This window comes from Hemicordylus capensis, chromosome 1 (genome assembly GCF_027244095.1).
Source record: "Hemicordylus capensis ecotype Gifberg chromosome 1, rHemCap1.1.pri, whole genome shotgun sequence".
Taxonomy (NCBI): domain Eukaryota; kingdom Metazoa; phylum Chordata; class Lepidosauria; order Squamata; family Cordylidae; genus Hemicordylus; species Hemicordylus capensis.
The window spans coordinates 204276185-204297842 of record NC_069657.1 but is presented as its reverse complement, the minus strand read 5'-3'; the positions used below and the strand labels follow the sequence as shown (position 1 = coordinate 204297842).

General features: G+C 44.3%; 1 long non-coding RNA gene across 2 annotated transcripts; it reads right to left on the bottom strand.

Moving 5' to 3' along the window:
* Positions 1 to 1590: 1590 nt before the first annotated feature.
* LOC128333915 (uncharacterized) lies at positions 1591 to 17465 on the bottom strand. Of its 2 annotated transcripts, XR_008311118.1 has the most exons (4): positions 17284 to 17465; positions 16721 to 16846; positions 3692 to 3978; positions 1591 to 2393 (listed from the first exon to the last, which is right to left on the bottom strand). It is a non-coding gene; the product is annotated as an uncharacterized LOC128333915 (long non-coding RNA). The 2 variants fall into 2 exon arrangements; XR_008311117.1 differs by having other exon boundaries at positions 16721 to 17465.
* Between the last annotated feature and the right edge of the window lie 4193 nt (positions 17466 to 21658).

The following is a 21658-nucleotide window of genomic DNA, read 5'->3' as shown; positions in this document are numbered from 1 at the left end:
TACTGACCCTTCTTGGGAATCTTCTCCTCCCAACAAAGTATCTTTGGTAGATCTACTGAAACCGGAAATGACATCTTTTCCTGCTATCCCTTTGCTTATTTAATTTTATTTATTTATTTTATTTATTTATGACATTTATATACTGTTCTTCAAGCAAATCTCCCACGGAGGTTTACATAAAAACATCAGAATGATAAGCATCAATAAAATCCTACACGCAAGAAGCAACAAAATGACTCTAAGAACTTGCTTGATCTTTATATGTCATGCGCTTAAATCAGGTCTTCTGCTGCACTGTGTCGTCTGCCTTTCTTCCCCTCAGGGGGAAGAAGCAGTTCTGTGGCGGAAGCTGGGCTGGGCAGGGTTAGGGACCACTTCAGCTGGGAATGGGGGGAGCTGGGTGGGGGGAGCTTCCCTGGGACTTTTACGCACAGCAGGTTCTACCTCGAGTTAAACACGGAGCCTTTACTGCACACTCGAAGTTGTCCCCCCAAACCGCCACAAATAGTGGATTTTTAAACCCTGGATTTAAACCGGGCTACACTGTGACGCACAGTGAAAAACCTGAATTGTGTGTGAACTGCTCCCCAATACTCGCAGGGACTTCAGGGTAAATCTTGCCGATATGTGAACACACCACCTCCATTCCAGAGGAAATGCAAATTAAAGGGCATCAAAAGCTCAGTGTGAAAAGCTTCCAGGCTCTGTCTCTTTCCTCCTCAGAGCAAAATGGTTCCAATTATTAGTAGCTTTGTGTTGGTCCTTACAGTACTGTTAGTGAGATATGAGTTCTTACAAGTGAGGGTGTTGATCATGGAGACACCAGCACTTTATGCAAAAGTGCAGAGGAGATGTTTACTTCTTTCCAGGCAGCACAGAGGTCCTAGAATTCCAGACATTTATTTCTTGGGCTGTTTATTTGCTGACTGCTTTTCTTGCCCAACTTTAGTTCTAGGTACCCAGTGTGTCCCTCTGCTCTTTCTACTATTATTAGAAACTAGCAAGTTGCTGGTGATTCCTGGTTCTTTGCCTTATAGGTTTATTTATTTTTTATTTATTTCATTTATATACCACCCACTCCAGAATGGATCAGGGCAATTCACATAAAACAACAACAACAACAACAACAAAAACCATAAAACATTGTGTGTATATACTTTAAGGCTCTGATTGAGAGAAAGCTAGTCACCTTGGCCCCCACACACCAGGTCATCATTGGTTCCGGCCCACTGAGGCATTTGAGTTGTGCACCCCTGCTTTATGGACATCAAGACATTCTGGGATCAGGTCCTGCTCTACATGCCTGTTTGAGCACCAATCCTCTTTCCTCCCAAATCATTAATTAAATTAATTAATTCAGGATTTTCATTCAGAATGTATATCACAAAAAGCATACATATTTGCAAAGCTACCTTTGTGTCTTATAGCACCCCCAATCTTGATTTAAACAAAGTGGAAAGCAAACATCTAGATCCTCAGAAGTAGAGTGGACACAGACGAAATAGACAATCACAATATTTATTTATTTATTTATTTATTATTATTTATTCAGTTTCTATACCGCCTTTCCAAAAATGGCTCAGGGCAGTTTACACAGAGAAATAATAAATATATAAGATGGATCCCTTTCCCCAAAGGGCTCACAGTCTAAAAAGAAACATAATATAGACACCAGGAACAGTCACTGGAGGTACTGTGCTGGATAGGGCCAGTTACTCTCCCCCTGCTGCTAAATAAAGAGAATCACCACATTAAAAGGTGCCTCTTTGCCAAGTTAGCAGGGGATCTATAATTTCAGCCTCACTGACTTCCATGAGAGAGTGCTGAATAATATTTATATGCTTTGACCAAAATGTGTTGTGGACAACCTGAGGAAAGAGGAAACACCGTAATATTGCTTCCACAACCTGTTGAAGGAGAAAGGAGCTGGGTGTGCTTTAAATGTGAATGGGCACGTTTGCGGGTGGTGGTGGGGAGTTAGTGTAATCTATGTCCACTGTAAGTTGCTTAAGACTATCTGAATGGCATACTTGCAGTGGGTGGTATGTATGAGAATGATTTGGGTGTCTATGGGTAGGTGCATGTGTATTCCTGTGTACTGGAGTCCACAGTACCTAGGTTTTACCTTGTATAAATTGCCACTGCCAGCTCACTGTTTTTTTGTGAGTGTATCTGGCTGACCTACAGCACCCACAACTGATGGAGTCAGTTCAATCAAGCCAGCATCACCTGCTGGGCTCACTCAAGGTCATTGTCATGGGAGGTGAAAAAGAAGCAAGGACAGTCGTGTATCCCAAGCCTCAGGTTGCAGGAATCAAGGTTGCTTGAAGGTCCCCAACAAGCCATGGATTTTGCAGCTGCACATATCTAGTCAGCAAAGATCTAAGAAGAAACTTGTAAAAAAATAACAACTTTCTGTAAGCTAGACTGGTAATAGTATTTCCATATTACAAATAGGGAGCAGGGGAGTCAAACCAGGCAAGACGTTAAACACGTAATCATCTCTCCCATCCTTTTTAAAATTTAGAGGTAGCCATGGCATGGGGGCCCTGATCTGTATGAGAACTACACCATCCCCTGCATCATTGTTTTCCCATTGAAAACCACTCCCCTAAGGTTGAAATTCACCTGCAAAAATGCAATTTTCTGCAAGGGCAAAATTAGGAACAAGCAGCAGGTTTAGCAGAAAAAAGAAGAAAGGCAAAAAACAAACAAAAACCCAGCATGAGAGGGAGAGGGTCAGACCTCCACTCCTCCTGTGCAGCACTTATGGGTGCTTCATTGGCAAGGTTGTGCAGACAAGATGCAGACACTTGCCCCTGACTGACCAGCCCTATTTTTAAAACATTGTTTGAAGTATGAATGCCCCTATAATAGGCACAGTGTAAAAGAACATGTAAGACAGACTCAATGTCAACTGAACCACATGGACATAACCGGTTCCTTAGCAGTATCCTCTTGAATCTGCCATCCAAAATGACAGAAGGCAAGGCATTAAACTGCACCTGGGAAAGGCTCTCCTCTGGTTTAAGGTGGTCAAGTGGATGAGGTATGCAGCTGGCTGGGAGCAGTTTGAAAAACCACCTAAAGTGCTACTGGTGATAACCAATGTAAATCCAATTGCTTCTCCATATCTGCCACACGTTGTTTAATAATTTCTTTGGCCCCAAAGCCAATAAATATTGTGGTGAGAAGCTGTATCTTCCCAAATAGTCATAGAGGCTCTTGCACCAGGATGAATGAAACCCATCTTTCAGAACCAAGGGGGCAAGGCCCTGGGGGCAGGCATATAATTCAAGCCAGTAGTTAAATGTACGAAGCCACGCCTGTGCCTCAACTCTGGTCAACCCTGTTTCTAAACACATGATAGCATCCAATACACATCTGGGGACTTGAAAAATGGCACAAAGAGATCCAGATTGCACCACTTCTAAGGGCTTAAAATTACAGGTGGGACAGATCTGAACCCCGTAGAACATTTGTGCCAGTATTTTAGCCTGATACACCCGAACCGCTGCTGAAATGTAATGTTCTCCATTAGTGTGAAAGAATTCGAGTACAGCAGATGTACTCCTCTGTGCACTTGCTGCCGTGTATTCACACTGTGGGCCCCACAAACCGTTTGCATAGAAAACTAGACCCAGGTCTAGAGCAAAAGCTATGATCTCAGGTCTACCAGTTGGGGCTGTACCTCAATAGTAGAGCATCTGTGTTGCATACAGAAGGTCCCAGGTTCAATCTTTAGCATCTCCAAGTAGGGCTGGGGAAGACTCCTGCTTGAAACCTTGGAGCTGCTGCCAGTCAGTGCAGAATATATTGAGCTAGATCAACCAAGGATCTGATAAAGCAGCTTCCTATGTTCTACTTTATGATACAAATTTCTTGAAGATGTAGCACACAATTCTTTCATTTTGTGTTCTTAATTTTTCAGGATTATTGGTAGAGGTCAAATAAAAACCAATCTGCATGATCTAATAACTGACAAGAACAAAGTAGTTATAAGCATTGTATCCTGTTAGAACTTGTTACTACAACTATTTTTTATTTTTTCATTATTGTATTTTATTTATTATATTTGTACACCACCCCAAATTCCTGTCTCTGGGCAGTTTACAACAACATAAGACAAATTAAAACAGACATAAAGACCTTTAAACAATTTAAAGCCACAAGTCTAGTAAAAAAGCTTGGCTGAAAAAATGTGTCTTTAATGACTTGACTTCTTTAAAGTTGTCAGAGATGTGGAGTCTCTTATTTTAGCAAGGAACACATTCCAGAGTCTCAGACCAGCAACAGAGAAGGCCTGTCCCTGTGTAGACACCAGAGAAGTTGGTGGCAACTGCAGACAAACCTCTCCGGTGGATCTCAATGGGCAATGGGGCTCATGGTGAAGAAAATGATCTTTTAAATACCCAGGGCTTAAGCTGTTTAAGGCTTTATAGGTTATAACCAGCACCTTGTATTTTGCTCAGAAACGTATTGCCAGCCAGTGTAGCTCTTCAGTAGTATCTATCTATCTATCTATCTATCTATCTATCTATCTATCTATCTATCACATTTTAATACCGCCCAAAACACAAGTTCTCTGGGCGGTTCCAATATGGTCTCTCCAAGATGACTCAAAGACCAACCTGGCTGCCACATTCTGTACCAACTGCAGCTTTTGGACTACATACAAAGGCAGCCCACATAGAGTGCATTGCAATAGTCAGGCCTGGAGGTTAGCAGCACATGTACTACTGTTTTGAGGTGGTTTATTTCAAGAAACAGATACAGCTGGCATATCAGCCAAAGCTGATAGAAAGCACCTCTGGCCACCACTAGGGATGTGCACGGAACCATCTGGTCCAGTTTGGTTCGAGGCCGGACCGGCCTTGAACAGAACTGGGCCAGTTCGGTCCGGCCCCCATCGAACCCACCCACCCCCCGGTCCGGTCCCGGACCAGTCTGTGAACTTTAAAAAAAAATATCTAAACGTGAAGCAAGTACCTGCAGCCCCTTTGTGGGGGGGGGGGGGCTTGATGTAGCCACGGGGGGGGGGGGCGGTCTGTGTGGGTTCCCTCTCCCGCCGCCGGCCTTCCTCATCACCGCCACGGCCAGGTAAGTGAAGCCTTTTTGGCCCTTTCAGGCCTCCATAAGAGTGAGCGGCCGCCAGAGGTAATTTGCACATGCGCGGCAGCCACGCACTCTTACCGACACCCAAAAGGGCCAAAAAGGCTTCACTTACCCGGCCGCAGTGGTGATAAGGAAGGCCCGCAGGGGGAGAGGGAACTCACATGGACACACACACACAGACACACCCCCACGGCTATAGCAAGCCCCCTGAAGGGGCTACAGATACTTGCTTCAGATTTAGATTTTTTTTAAAAAAAGTTCACGGACTAGCTGGACCGGACCCAGCGATCCAGTTCTGGTCCAACGGAATCAGGGTGTGTGTGTGTGGTATGGTTCACGAACCCACGAACCCTTGGACTGAACTGCCGGACCAGTTCCGCACATCCCTAGCCACCCCCTCAACCTGGGAGAGGTTTGGATCCAGAAGCACTTCCATACTGTGTACCTGGTCCTTCTGGGGAAGTGTGACCCTGTCTAGAACTGGCAGATCAAAATTGCCTTCCAAGTTTCAACTCTGCACAATAAGTACCTCCATCTTATTTAGATTCAGTCTCAGTTTATCCCTTATCCAGCCCATCACTGCTTTCAGGCAGGCATTTAGGGAGGTTATGCCTTCTCCTGATGATGTTGACATGGAGAACTAGATTGGATGTCATCAACATACTGATAACACCATGCACCAAATCTCCTGATGATCTCTCCTAGTGTTTTCATGTAGATGTTAAAGAGCATTGGAGATAGTATGGAGCCCTGAGGGACAACATATAAGAGTTCACATTTTGAAGAGCAACAGTCTCCAAGTGACATTATCTGGAATCTGCCAAAGAGGTAGGAACAGAACCACTGTAAAGCAGTGCTTCCCACTCTCAGCTCCCTCAGACATTCCAGAAGGATACAATGGTTGATAGTATCAAAAGCTGCCAACTGCCAAGAGAGCCAAAAGGACCAACAGACTCACACTTCCTCTATCAATTCCCCATTGGAGATCATCCGTCAGGCCGACCAAGACAGTCTCTACCTCATAGCCCACCTGGAAACCAGTTTGAAATGGGTTTAGATAATCAGTTTCCTCCAAGACTGTCTGCCACTGCCCTCTCAATTACCTTGCCCAACCATGGAAAGTTGGCCTATATTTGCTTAACTGATGGATCCAAAGCAGGTTTCTTCAGAAGTGGTCTAATAATTGACTCCTTAATAATTGCCTTCATGAAGGTATCCTGCCCTAACTCAGAGAAGCGTTTATAATCTCTACCAGGCCTTCTACAACAATCGCCATGCTGCCGGATAGTACAAGCCATGCCAGACAATGGTCAAGAGAACAGATGGTAAGCCACTCCATTCCGAGCAGTTTATCCATATAATAAAGAGTCACAAAATGAAACTGATCCCGCCTAACCACATACCGTTGTTGGACACTTTCGCATTAAAGGTAAACGTAAAGTGTGCCGTCAAGTCGATTTTGACTCCTGGTGGCCACAGCTTTTCTTTGGTAGAATACAGGAGGAGTTTACCATTGCCTCCTCCTGAGTTCAGTTCAATTTATTGCAATCTTTGATCAAATATAGATCAAATAAATCTACCCCGAGGGTTGATATCAATATAAACACATACATGCAGATACATATAAAAAATTAGTTACATGGAAGATTGAGATAAAAATATATAGGATAAAACAAAATTAAAAGAAAAAGGAGGGACAATTAAAATTGACCGTTTCAGACACACCATGAACAAATTTTAATTGCAGCTGTACAGAACTTGGCTACTGAATGTGAGACATAAGTGTGTTTATCCGAAAGAAATAAGTTTATAAAATTCTTCCGAATTGTCAAGGTATCTAAGAATAAGAGGAGCAATATATTTGGAATGCAGCTCGCAGAAGAAAGAACAATACAGAAGCACATAGACCCACTTCCACAAGGGCACAGTCTCTCCAAAGAGGGAACTCTCCTGTACCTACCCTCTAGTACTGCAGAGGGCAGCACATCCAGTCGAGCCAATGTCTGAACTCTCCTGTGTGCTGCTGGATATATCAGATCATACAGGTATTTAGCTGGTTTTTGTGAGGGCTTGGTGGCTCCAAGTCTTACGAGGCTTGGTGCCTGGCTTAAACCTGACAGGCGTTCTTTATCAATAATACACCTCTTAGGGATCACCATAGCGTTATCATAGCCCAGAGGGAGAAGATATTCCATTGACAGAACATATGATTTTAGCTTTTCAGTAATTAGATCCCTGCTAACTGGGCAAAGAGGCACCTTTTACCGTGGTGATTCTCTTTATTTAGCAGGGGGAGAGTAAGTGGCCCCATCCACCCCCAGCACAGTACTTCCAGTGACTGTTGCTGGTGTGTGTCTTATGTTTCTTTTTAGAATGTGAGCCCTTTGGGGACAGGGAGACATCTTATTTGTTTGTTATTTCTCTTTGTAAACCGCCCTGAGCCATTTTTGGAAGGGCGGTATAGAAATCAAATTATTATTATTATTATTATTATTATTATTATTATTATTAGATGCATCCAATCAGAGGGGTGTTCATCCTTAAAGGGGATTGGAACCAGCAACCTTCTGCTTGTTAGTCAATCATTTCCCCGCTGCGCCACCTAAGGCAAATCTGCTATAATTGTGGGGTCTGTAGCTAAGTCAGCCTGAAAACAAGAGATTTTATCCACCAAAAACTCATTTAAAACATCACAGTGTGTAATCGATGGTTCTGATTCAAGGGAAGAAGGGCATGTACTAGTCCCTCACAATCCTAAACAACTCCACTGTGCATGAGCTTGTGGATGCAATATGGGCAGAAAAGAATTACTTCTTTGCCACATGCATTGCCTGAGCATAGGTCTTCAAATGCGCTCTATGTTGTAATCTTTCAGATTTGAATCTTTCTCCACGTGAGCTCCAGTTATCTAACATGCTTCTTCAGCTCCCGTAGTTCTTCTGTATATCAAGGAGACAGTTTTGAAGCAAGTCGGAGAGGACGCTTAGGAGTGATCATGTACTGCCCTGGTTAGTTTGCTGTACCAGTTCTTCATCAGGGCATCAACAGAACCACCGGCACAGTCAACACTAAATCCTTCCAAGGGTTCTTGGAATCCTATTAGATCAAATAACTTTCTTGGGCAGACCATCCTAATAGGTTTTTCACTACATGAAAATTATTCTAAAAACTAGCTTCACCCACGCAGAGCATCTGCATGCTAGTACTTGATTGCTCCCCTCACCCCCTGCAACAGCCCCCCCATCACCTCAGAGATCTCTCCACCCTCACCTGAGCCACACACCTGCTCCTCTTCCTCCATCTGGTTGCTTCCATCCCCCTCACCCCTCTTGGTTGTGGCTGCAGCATTGCTGGCACCTATTGGCAAAGTTTCAGCCCCCTATTCCCAGAGATCTCCTCACCTGAGCCCTGCCCCACAGGAGAAGCAGCAGTGGTGGTTGACCGGGCCCTTCGTTGCTGCTGCCACCGCCATGACTGCTTGTTCCCCATAGGCCGCTGACAGGCCTGGGCCCATCCCTTGCCTGCCTGCCTCCTTCTGCCAATGGTCTCGGTAGCCCCAAACAGCAGCAGTGGTTGACTGGGCCTTTCCTTGCAGCTGCTGCTGCCATGGCCACTTGTTCCTCTCCGGCCACTGACAGGCTTGGGCCTTTCCCTTTCCCTTCCTTCTTTCTCTCTTCCTCTCCCTTCTTTTTCTCTCTTTCTCTCTCCTCCACTCACTCATCCCTTCTGTCTTTCTTCCCCTACCTCCCTCCCTCCCTCCCTCCCTCCTTTCTTTCTTTCTTTCTTTCTTTCTTTCTTTCTTTCTTTCTTTCTTTCTTTCTTTCTCTCTCTCTCTCTCTTTCTCTCTCTCTCCATTCCTGAGTTAACAGACCTTGTTCATCTTGTTTCCACATCTAATATACACAACAGCAGCCTCCTTCTCCTGAAGGGGCTCCTCAGTCCCTCACAACCCCTCTCTTCGCAGACTCCTGCCCACTATCCTTTTATATATATAGATTCCTCTCCTCTACAATCAAGAACATCTTCTGATCAGTATCAGTTGCATTCCAACTGACCTTAACCATTACAGGCTCCTCCCCCCTATCTGCATATGGAATCCCCACTGCCCAATCAGGTGCTTCTGCTTGTGCACTCTTGTGAGAGTTCCTACACATGGGATTAGCCATGGGTTCTAGGGATGTCATGGAACTGCGGCAGGGAAGCACAAAACAGGTGGGGGTACTGCTTTAAGAGCCCAGGAGGGTGCACTTACCCCTCCTGCTGCTTTCCCCCCACTGGCGTCTGTTTTTTTTAAAAGCCCATCTGGGCGGCAGCATACCTCCCTGCTGCCCCATTGCCCCCATTTTCCGGATATGACCAGAAGTCTCTGACATGAGACATGCATGTGCCCATGCCGGCGTGTGCAGGCGCATCAGAGACTTCCAGTCATATCTGGAAAATGGGGGCAATAGGGCGGCAGGGACGTACATTGCCACCCCAATGGGCTTTTTAAAAAATGGATGCTGGCAGGGGGAAAGTGGTGGGAGAGGTAAGTGCACCCTCCCCCACTCTTAAAGCTAGACATCCCCTGAGCTAGACATCCCCTGCTGTCCAATCAGCGGAATTGCCAGTTCTTTGAACTGGTTCCATGCACATCCCTAATGGGTATGCCTTAGAGAATTATATATGTAGATGAATGAGTGAAATTCATCTTTTAGCATTTTGAAACCTTTTAGCATTTTGATTAGAAGTCATCCGTCAGATTTCAGTGTAGGGGAAATTATACCAGACCAGAAATATTAAAATAAATTTTGGGGGAATCTGTATTGAAGTATTTCTGCCAAAGGTGAAATTATTTACTATATGGAAGTTAAAAATTGTATTGTCTATTTTGTTTTCATGTTTTGTGTTATGTTCAAAAGTATCCAATAAAAAGCTCAGCGGAGGGTGGGGGGGAGACCTCACTTCAACCAAGTTCACTTTTTCACTGAGCTGGTTCACACAATCAGTATAATGTTACATCAGTATAATCCTGAGCCACGTGTGGACCCATGGCAAATGACATGTGAACTCAGACATTTTCACTGATGCCAGATCTATGCCACAACTGGCTGACATTTAACCAGGGTCAACCGGCCAAATTCACTAAGATTAAAAATCGTGATTAAATATCGGTCAGTCACAGCATGGATCTGGGACTGATAAAAAAATTTCTGAGTTCACATGACATGCACCGTGGGAGCACATGCACCTCATGTACCTCAAATTTACCAATAATCTAACATTATTACTGATCATGTGAACCAGCACATTGTCTGTTAGTCAAGTCTGTATCTGGATTCCAAAGAACCACAAACTAATCTCACGTGCCAAAGAGATCTCTAGCAACTGAGACACTAGTCAAACTCTCTGTCCATCTTCCATTTGGAATGGCAAGCCATTTTTGAAACTATGGATACTTTCAAAAGCAGTTTGTGATGCCACATGAGGGTTTGTTCTTCTAGAAAATGATAAAAATTGCACAGGCCAGATCCAAGCTCTTGGGTGCAATCAAAATAGTTCTTTAATAGCAGCCTACCTGTCTATTATTAATACCTGCTACCTGAAAAAAGAGCTATTTACTTTTTAAGGTGGTGATTCTCTATATTAATCAGGGAGAGAGCAACTGTCCCTATTCAACCCTAGCACATCATCTCTCCACTAGCTGTTGCTGGTGTCTACCTTTGTGTTTCTTTTTAGATTATGACCACTTGGGGACAGGCAGCCCTGGATTAACCATAAGGCAAAACAAGCATGTGCTTAGGGCATCAAGGGAAGGGGGGCACCACAGAGTTTTCCCTCTAGCTATCATGCCATTAACTCTTTCACTGAACATAAGAACATAAGAAGAGCCCTGCTGGATCAGGCCCAAGGCCCATCTAGTCCAGCATCCTGTTACACACAGTGGCCCACCAGATGCCACTGGAAGCCTACAGGCAGGAGTTGAGGGCATGCCCCCTCTCCTGCTGTTACTCCCCTGCAACTGGTACTCAGAGGCATCCTGCCTTTGAGGCTGGAGGTGGCCTTTAGCCCTCCAACTAGTAGCCGTTGCTAGACCTCTCCTCCATGAAGTTATCCAAGCCCCTCTTAAAGCCATCCAGGTTGTTGGCTGTCACCACATCTTGTGGAAAAGAATTCCAAAAGTTGATTATGCGTTGTGTGAAAAAGTACTTCCTTTTGTTGGTCCTAGATTTCCTGGCAATCAATTTCATGGGACGACCCCTGGTTCTAGTGTTGTGTGAGAGGGAAAAGACTTTCTCTCTATCCACTTTGTCCACACCATGCATGATTTTATAGACCTCTTTCATGTCTCCCCGTAGTCGCCTTTTTTCTAAACTAAAAAGCCCCAAGTGTTGTAGTCTTGCCTCATAAGAAAGGTGCTCTGGGCCCCTGATCATCTTGGTTGCCCTCTTCTGTACCTTTTCCAGTTCTATAATGTCCTTTTTTAGATGTGGTGACCAGAATTGTACGCAGTACTCCAAGTGTGGTCGCACCATCGTTTTGTATAAGGGCATTATAATATTAGCAGTTTTTTTCCCAATCCCCTTCCTAATGATCCCTAGCATGGAATTGGCCTTTTTTTACAGCTGCCGCACATTGGAGGGGGCCAAGGGGGGCACCATTGTTGGGCTGTGCTTAGGGCATCAATTGCCCTTAATCCGGCCCTGGGGACAGGGAACCATCTTCTTGTTTTTTCTGTGTAAAGCACTCTGATAATGTTTTTGTTGAAAAGCAGTATATCAAGAATAGTAGCAGAAATAGTAATACATTATATGTAAAACTTAATTGTTCATTTATTATACAAATGTTGTTAGAAGACCTGCCCCCTCATTTAAAACTTGGATGAAAAGCAACAGTAAACATCAAAGTTTGTACTCTTTGCTATCTTGTTCCAGAGAGTTAGTTCAGAATGGGGAAAAGTGAAGTGACAATTTCTGAAAGAAATGTGAACAATCTGCCCCCATCTTTCATTTTTGGTTAAATGCTTTCATTCCAAATATAAGTATTTTTTTTACATTCTTATAGTCAGTCAAGGGGCAACTCAGATGCCACCATCTTTTATTCAAAGGCAGGCACAGATGTTCCTTCTGCAGGGGAGGTTTTAATTTATGAAAATGATATTGTTTATGCATGAATGCACGCCACATAACTTACAGCACTTCCATCTGATGAGAGAAAAACTGCAGAACCAGTGCCAATGTCAGGAACATATTCTGCAAATTTAGTTGCTTAAATGTTTAATGAATATTTGGAAGGCATTTGCAAACGACAAGTAAGCCTTTCAATTATCTTCTCTTTTTTCACAGTTAATAATATTTTTCACCTCCTCTAGCCAATGCAATTGACTTTGGAAGGCTGACAAATATTTGTTGATGTCAAAAGAAATAACAATTACGAGATCAAACAAACTAAATTGGATCTTGGCAAAATATTTGGGTGAAATTTTTACAAATTTTCTGAAAGATTTAATGTATTTCAGCCTGTATTTTCCTTCATGGAGAATAATGTATTGAGAACTGCCTTTTAAACTAGTTTGATTGATAAGAAATTGTATTATGAGGTAGTACTGCTAGGGATATCAACAGAAGAATTTATTGCACACAACTCTGATAGTAACAATGCATGTAAAAGAATACTCTGATCAGCAAGTTGGTAGATGGTGTCCCTTGAGAGTAATCCCTTGATTTACCAACCTAAACTTCATGCTTACAAGTCTCTGCTGTTATATGGGCCCAGTTTGAATCACATTTGTACAACAACACAAGCATGCAGGCATGCTCAACACTGTCTGCAGAAACCCCTCCCACTTTCTCAAACCAAGGGTGGATGAAGCTAGGGTGGATGAAACTTGAGATCCCCTAAGTCTTATCCAGACATTACGTTGAACACTTAGATGAGTGTTCAGTATACACAGGTACAAATCTGTACACAGACACAGTTATTCACACACAGGGGCACACCTAGGTTATTCTGGAGCCTGGACGACCCCTGCCATGACACCCCCGAAACCTATTTTTGGGGGCTTCTGTCCATATTTTATAAAGCCAAAGGACCTGAATACGACACACAAAGTGATTACCTGAGAGAAAAGTATTGTGGTGCTAAAAAGTCATGGAAATAGTCCTTAGATTTCAAATGTTAAAGCTTTCTCTGCAACCACACGTTCCTTTGATGTTTGGGTTATTGAAGACAAATTCACTGGACAGTTTGCCTTCCATATAGTACATTTCAGTTCCTAGCAGCATGAGCTGTGTTTTCTCCATCCCCACCCCTGCCCTGAACCCCTGGGTTTTTAAAATTTCAGCTGCCACATGGCCAAGGGGTGGCTGTCAGGGGGTGAGCCGAGCAGTCTCCTCCCCCCCACTCCCTCAGTGGTGGCCAAAGCGAGCGCTGGGCCTGACCATTTGGCCCAGTGGCATTTGCTAACTGCAAGGTGTGCCTGCACAGTTAGGAACATAGGAACATAGGAAGCTGCCATATACTGAATCAGACCATAGGTCCATCTAGCTCAGTAATGTCGACACAGACTGGCAGCAGCTTCTCCAAGGTTGCAGGCAGGAATCTCTCTCAGCCCTATCTTGGAGATGCCAGGGAGGGAACTTGAAACCTAGATGCTCTTCCCTGAGCAGCTCCATTCCTTAAGGGGAATATCTTACAGTGCTCGCGCATCAAGTCTCCCATTCATATCCAACCAGGGCAGACCCTGCTTAGCTAAGGGGACAAGTCATGCTTGCTACCACAAGACCAGCTCTCCTCTCCAGGAGAGGAGGCACACCCCATGACATCATGTGCTTGCAACGGCCTCTCTCAACTGCGCAGGCACGCCTCGCAGTTAGCAAGAGCCTCTGGGCTGAATGGACAGGCCCAGCACTTGCTCCAGCCACTGCCGGCAGGGGGAACTTCTCGGCTGAACTCCCCCCACCTGCAGCCACCCCTTGGCCACGGAGCTGCTGAAATAAAACAACAACAACGCCGGAGGTTCTGTGCAACAGGGCAACAGTGGGGTGGGTGTGGGGTGGCTGCAGGAGGCCCCCCAGACATTTGGAGGCCCCCTGGACCTTGGAGGCCAGGGACCAGGGCCCCAAGGTCTGGAGGTTAGAGCGCCTCTGTTCACACATTGTTATGCTGAACATAGGTACAGCAGTATACTTCCTATCTGTACCATGCATGCATTTGAAGAGCCTGTACCCAGGTTCACTTTTAAAATGAATGCCAAGAACAGTTATTCATACAAAAACATGTACAAGCATACAGACATCTATACACATGAACAACATAATGAGGCTCTTATCACAATCCGTGAGAAGATCCTCTAGAGGGTTTGTGGGGAGAGCAGGCTAAGCCCGCTCTCTGCTCAGACGATCAAGGCGGTAGCCCTGGGCGGCTGGATCAGCCACCCACACGACTGCTGGCTCCGTTATGGAGCCGGTGGGGGCTGGGAGGATTGGGGGCCATGTGACCCCCGGAAGCTCCAGTATTCCCTGTGCGAGCGCACAGGGCATACTGGAGAGACCCCCAAGCTGGGAGGCTGCTTTTAAGTCTCCTGGTTGGGGAGTCTACTCCTGAGTTGCTGCGGTGCGGAGCCGCGCTGCAACTCATGATTAGAAAAAACGGGTTTGCGGAGTGCTCGCTTCACAAACTTGGTTTAAGGGGAGGGGTAGTTTGGCGGGTTAACCGCCTGGAAGCCACCGGGCTCGCCTGCGAGCCCGGTGGCTCCCACGGTCAGGCGAAATCGGGCTAGGCTCCTTTTCTGATATCTGATTTCGCCTGATCATGGGAATAGCCCCACTGTCTGGGTAGGGCTTCAGGTTAAAGCTTTTGGCAACCTTCTTCCATTCTAAACTGTTATCTTCTCAGGTAACCTCATTATTCCCCAATCTTTCTCAGATTTATATATCTCTATCTCTATCTCTCTATCTATAAAATTGTGTTATAGTGACTGGATTTAATATGCCTATTACCATGGCCTAAATATGCCATTTAGCTGCAAGAGCACTATTGCAATTGCTTTTCCCCCACATTCATCAACATAAAATATATTAATGCATAGTAGAGTGATGAGCTGAAAAACTGTAAATGAGCTGTTGCTTAAATTTGTATGTATTATAAGTGTTTTTCCTTACAAATATTGAAATATGTATTTAACAGGTTGTTTCAAGGAAAGCAAACCAAAATCATGCCTGGTGTTGCTTTTAATGAATTCACTTATAGTGTCAACTTCCCTACAGGGCATGTTGTTAAGCACTGAATAGTTGCCTTTGATTTTCAGTTTCTGGGTTTGTGACACTTCAGAGCAGACTGATATTTCCCTTCCCCTTCCAGCAGGCCTACCACCTCTTTGATTTTGGAGAGCAGTGCCAACAACCCACAGAATCTCATCTTATTACTTTGTAATGCCAGATCAGTCCAAAATACAGTAAGCCTGAGATCTCATCCAAGACTTGATTATGGATGAAGGAGCTGACCTGGTGTGCATTACAGAGACCTGGTCAGGAGAGGCTAGTGGTCCGCTTTGGTCACAGCTTCTCCCAGAGCTTTCCCAGACAGGGCTTTCAGCTTTTGGAGTATCCGATGAACAAAGCCACTTTGAATTAGACTTGTGGCATTAAGGAAGCAGCCCCTCCCCTCCCCTCCCCTCTGCTCTTGGGTTTTCTTTTTGTGCAGGTACCCACTGCTAGCTTCCATGCTTTCCTTCTAGCCAATGGCACTGGCTTCTGAGAGAAGGCGGACGCCATGCCTCCCTTTTTTCCAACACATGCATGGTGTGCGTTATAACAGTTTGTGTGTGAAACCTCTTTTTTAACTAGCGAAAACAAGCAGACTAATATCATTCCAAAAAGTTAACTGGAGTATACACAGAGGTTTTGTAACTATGACTTTCAAAGACCTTGCTGCCTGAAAACTGGTTTTTCCACTCTTTGCATCTGGGTTAGAACTTGGCATGGCAGCTTCCTAGTTGCATTTCTAAAGCTCTAGCCGACTCCGCACAGAGCATCTGTGCGCTCTTTGGGGCCGGCGGTTACCTCTCTCCCCACGTTCTGCCCCAGTCTCTGCTTCCGGGCCCAGCCACCTCTCCCCCCGTTTCTTTCCCCTCTCCTGGGCCTTGCTTCCACGGCAGGGCCGGGCCCGCCACCTCTGGCCTCCACGGCCAGGCCACGGTGGTGGCAATCAATCCTCCTGGGTGCGCCTCAGCCAATCAGGCATGTCCGCCGCCCAGCCAATCAGATGGGCTCTGGGATGCACATTCCAAGGCACACCCAGGAGAATTAATTTAATAGATGCTTTGCTCTTATCATGTTAATGATTATGTGAAGAAAGCAAGTGAAATCTTGGCTTTTAACCCAGGCTTTTATATGTGTGTTGTTTTGTTGTCACTGCTCTCTATTTTATGGTCATATTTTGTATGTTCTGAAAACTTTTAATTAGATTTGTATTTTTGTATTCTAATTTAATATTTTTACTGTGTAACTCTTATAGACTTATATTGTTTTAAATGTTTTGTAAACCACCTTTGGGTTGTTTTAATGAAAGGCAGTATAAAAATTTAATGATTGATACATATATACATGCATACATCCATACTTACAGGGATATCTTCTCCTTGCTCCAAGGAGCCATGTGTATGAGTTTATCCCATTTTATTCTCACAACACTGTGGGATAGATTAGGTTGAAAGAGTTGTTGGCCCAAGGTCACCAAGTGAGCTTCATGGCTGAAAAGGAAATTACCATTCATCATCCAGTTCCAACAATCTGTCCACTACACAATTCTGGCTCTTTATAAAGTGCCCCTGTACACTGAAGGTGCTGTATGCATCAAGAAGCATACAGACAAAAATTCTTCCTTAGTTATGAGAATATTCCAGTATCTCTTATGAGCTTAAAACAAAAATGTCTGTCTGTCTGTCTGTATTTCCTGCCTTCTTTCTTCTTCCAGATAATATCTATCTATCTATCTATCTATCTATCTATCTATCTATCTATCTATCTATCTATCATGTTCCTTCAGACCACACCATAGCACCTAAGAAGTTACATTTGCAAAAAAGAAGGAAAAGTGAGAAAGAAATTATTTTAGTTAGAGGCTATACCATGCCCAATCAATTAACAGTGGGAGAGGAATCTATATATTTAATTCTCTAAGGCATACCCATGGCCAGTGGCCCGTGGCTAATCCCATGTGTGGCAGCTCTCACGAGAGTTTGTGAACAGATGCGCCGTGGTGATTGGGCAGTGGGGATTCCATATGCAGATAGGGAGGAAGAGCCTGTGGTACCATGGTGATTGGGCAGTGGGGATTCCATATGCAGATAGTGAGGAGGAGCCTGTGAGAGCAGAAGCACCATGGTGATTGGGCAGTGGGGATTCCATATGTAGACAGGAAGGAGGAGCCTGTGGCACCCTGGTGATTGGGCAGTGGGGATTCCATATGCAGATAGGGAGGATGAACCTGTGATGGTTAAGGTCAGTTGGAATGCAACTGTTACTGATCAGAAGATGTTCTTGATTGTAAAGGAGAGGAATCTCTCTCTCTCTCTCATATAGTGGGCCGGGGTCTGCGAAGAGAGGGGTTCTGAGGGAGGAAAGAGCCCCTTCAGGAGAAAGAGGCTGCTGCTGTGTCAATTAAATAAGATGAACAAGATCTGTTAACTCAGGAAGGGGGGGGAGAAAGGGAGGGATAGAGAGAGAGAAGGAAGGAGAAGAGAGAAAGAAGGAAGGGCAAGGGGCAGGCTTGAGCATGTCCGCAGCCTGAGGGAAATGAGCGGCCATGGTGGTGGCAGCAAGGAAGGGTCCAATCAACCACTGCTGCTGTTTGGGGCTACCGAGGCCATTGGCAGAGGGAGGCAGGCAGGCAAGGGACAGGCCTGGGCCTGTCAGCAGCCTGAGGGGAATGAGCGACCATGCCGGTGGCAGCAGTGAGAAAGGGCCCGGTCAACTGTTGCTGCTCCTGTGGGGAGGAGCAGGAACGGGGCTCAGGTGGGGGTGGAGGGTGTCTCTGGGGATGGGGGCTGCAGCTTTGCTAATAGGCGCCACAATGCTGCAGCCACAACCAAGAGGGGTGAGGGGGATGGAAGCAATGGGATTGAGCATGAGGAGCAGGAGTGCAGCTCGGTTGAGGGTGGAGAGATCTCTGAGGTGAGGGGGGCTTTTGCAGGGGGTGAGGGGAGCAATCAAGTACTAGCGCACAGATGCTCTGCGTGGGTTAAGCTAATATGTTTATAAAACCCAAGTTGTATGGTTTAATACTGTGGTTCCCTTTATAGGGAGTCAAATGTTATACGCAATGAATGCTACATTCATCATAGTACTTGCGGATGGAAAACTGTCAGGTAGATGTGACTCTTTAAAACACTGGATATTGACTTGGGGTGAAACTGTTGGAGATGAACTTCCAGTGCATCGACCTTTTGCACCAACTGTCCTAATGACCACTAGGGGCATTGGGAGTAGAGACAGTCAGTCAGGGTCTCCCTATCTGTCCCTACTCTATGACCCCTGAACTGACTCTGCAGCACTTCCTGTGCTGAGTCACAATCCTTCCTTTCCTCCTAGAGAGCAGATGGAAACATCTCTCTCTCTCCTTACCTATCCATTATGTAGTCCTTTAGATTAGAGATAGGTCTTTCCTATCTAAGTGTATCTAACCAATAAATATTTAGTGTTTAGTCATACAAGGATCTCCATGTGTTTTCTCTGCAATATCCAAACCATCCTCTGCTACCTACTCTGTAACTGGAGTGTGTGCTCATTCCTTAGTGCTCTGCTGTTTGTACCTATTGTGGGTAAAAATCAACAACCTCTAACAGAAATCAGTAGTCCATTAATGTCACTGGCAAGTGTCCTACTGACTTTTATGGAAACAGAATTCCCCCTACTGTGTGTTTAAATGTCATTATTAATCCTCCTTATTTAAAGAGGGACTAGCTACCTCCTTAGGTTTTTAATATGAAAGGTTTGTTGTGCCTTGGAATAACATAGCAGCTTTCACCAGGAAGTTACAGACTGACATCTTATGAAAACGTACCAATTAATCTCAGTGTTGACAACTTGCATATTTTAAACATGAGTCTCAGACAAGAATGCCAGCACTTAGCATTCAGTAAAGCATTTAACTGCAATGGTATGTCCCAGTTCAGTTGTCGTTTACTGGCACTGCTTCAGGAGTACCAGTGCCCAAGGGAAAGTATATTGACATGCTTATACTGGAGGATTGGTATTATTTGAAGTCACAGGAATGTTAGGCCACACACAGCCCAATCCAGTTGGTCTCCTGCTCATACGATTAAGTGCCTGTAGCTGTCCCATGAATTCAGCTTTCTGCTCATGGGACTGTTGCCAACAGGGAGAGGAGGGTCAGTGGCAGGAAACCCCTATGTATAGGAGGGTGTGGGGAGGGTAAAATGAGGTGTAGGTTGTGTCTCTGATTGTATTTTAATGTAATGTTTAAACTGCCAATGGCCAGCATGAATATACATATTTGCCAAAAAATAATTTGCGTTAACAGTTGTGAACAATTCTTGTAAAAAATGCTATAACAGTAACCATCCTGCAATGTATGTTCCAACAGTTCTACAGCAGAGATAAACTACAGGATTGTAGCACAGGAAAGTGTCATTCATATTATACTGGCACAATCATGCCAGTATACTGTACAGTTAAGATAAGGAATGTTTTCAACAAATCAAAAGTATCCATCCATGACATTTTGCACACATCAACTAGAGGATTTAAAAATAGTCACAGTTGTAGGTTTGGCATAGTATTTACTGGGGTCATAAAAATTTCATGGGTTTTTTTGCAGAATGAGGAAAATTTATTATTAATATCTACTTTGTTGCTTTTGTTAATTGAATGATTAGGTGCCGCCAACTTCAAGTCAGTGTCGACTCTTAGTCACCACATAGATAGATTCTCTCCAGGATGATCTGTCTTCAACTTGGCCTTTAAGGTCTCTCAGTGGTGCATTCATTGCTGTCATAATCGAGTCCATTCACCTTGCTGCTGGTCATCCTCTTCTTCTCTTTCCTTCTCCAGCATTATGGACTTCTCAAGGGAACTTGGTCTTTGCATAATGTGTCCAAAGTATGAAAGTTTGAGCCTGGTCATTTGTGTCTCAAGTGAAAATTCTGGATCAATTTGTTCTATGATCCATTTGTTTGTTTTCCTGGCTGTCCATGGTATCCTCAAAAGTCTTCTCCAGCACCAAAGTTCAAAAGTGTCAATCAATACTTTTTCTATCTTGCTTCTTCAAAGTCCAACTTTCACATCTATAGAGTGTCACGGGGAAAACCATTGTCTGAACTATTCTAATCTTTGTAGGTATAGACATGTCACGGCATCTAAATATCCTTTCAAAGGCCTTCATTGCAACCCTACCAAGTACTAGTCTGCAGCATATTTCTTGACTGCTGGATCCTTTACTGTTGATGGTCGATCCAAAAGGCAGAAGCTATCCACCACTTCATTGTCTTCATTATCAATTCTGAGGTTGGTTTCTGTACCCATTGTCATTAGTTTAGTCTTCTTTACATACATTTGTTTTATTACAAAGCAGAGAGTAATGGATTACACAGATAAATCTTAAGATGATGAATTCTAAGACTGGGAAGCAACATGAAGCACAGCCTGCTAAGCACCGCTGGGAACATATTGTTCAGAGAAACCTCAGGGGGAAAGGGCAAGGATTAAGCCCAATACTGGATTTTATGGTTCTAGCAAAACTGTATTCTCTTAAAAACTGGCAAGGACATAGGAAGAAACAGAGGTGAATAAGAGTGCTGTCCTTTAGTGCTGCATCTCTGATTATTGTTTTTTGTGTTTTTTTTAAATCATTGGTATATAAACCAAACCAGTGCTTCTTATACCTTACACTGAGGATAGTGGGCCAGTTTGGACAATAGTGCCCAACTAAATGATGTGATGAGGTACATGTGCATGCATGTCCTGCCTCCAACACAGTCCTGCTGACACATAATCACAGGGGATGGGAATATCCAATTCAACCCTTACAGTGCAGTTTAAATACCATTCTAAGCAGCATTTAAACCACATAGTGAGGGGCAGTTCAGATGTTCCCCCCTCTCCATGATTATGCAGATCTTGGGGTCATGTTGGATAGCTCAATGAAATTGTCAATCAAGTGTACAGGAAACTATGAAAAAGGCAAATTCCATGCTCAGGATCATTAGGAAAGAGACTAAAAATAAAACTGCTAATATTATAATACTCTTATACGAATCTATCTTGCAGCCACGTGTGTAGAGTTCTGGCTGCTGCATCTCAAAAAGGATATTACAGGGCTGGAAAAGATGTAGTGGAGAGCAACCAAAATGATCAGGGAAATGAAGTACCTTTCTTAGGAAAGACTACAGCATCTGGGGCTTTTTAAAGCTTAGAAAAAAAGCAACTGTGTTGGGACAGGACTGAAGCTTATGAAATGACAGTGTGGAGATAGTGGACAGAAAGAAGTTTTTCTTTCTCTCAACACTAGAACTAGGGGTCATTCAATGAAAAAGACTGGCAGG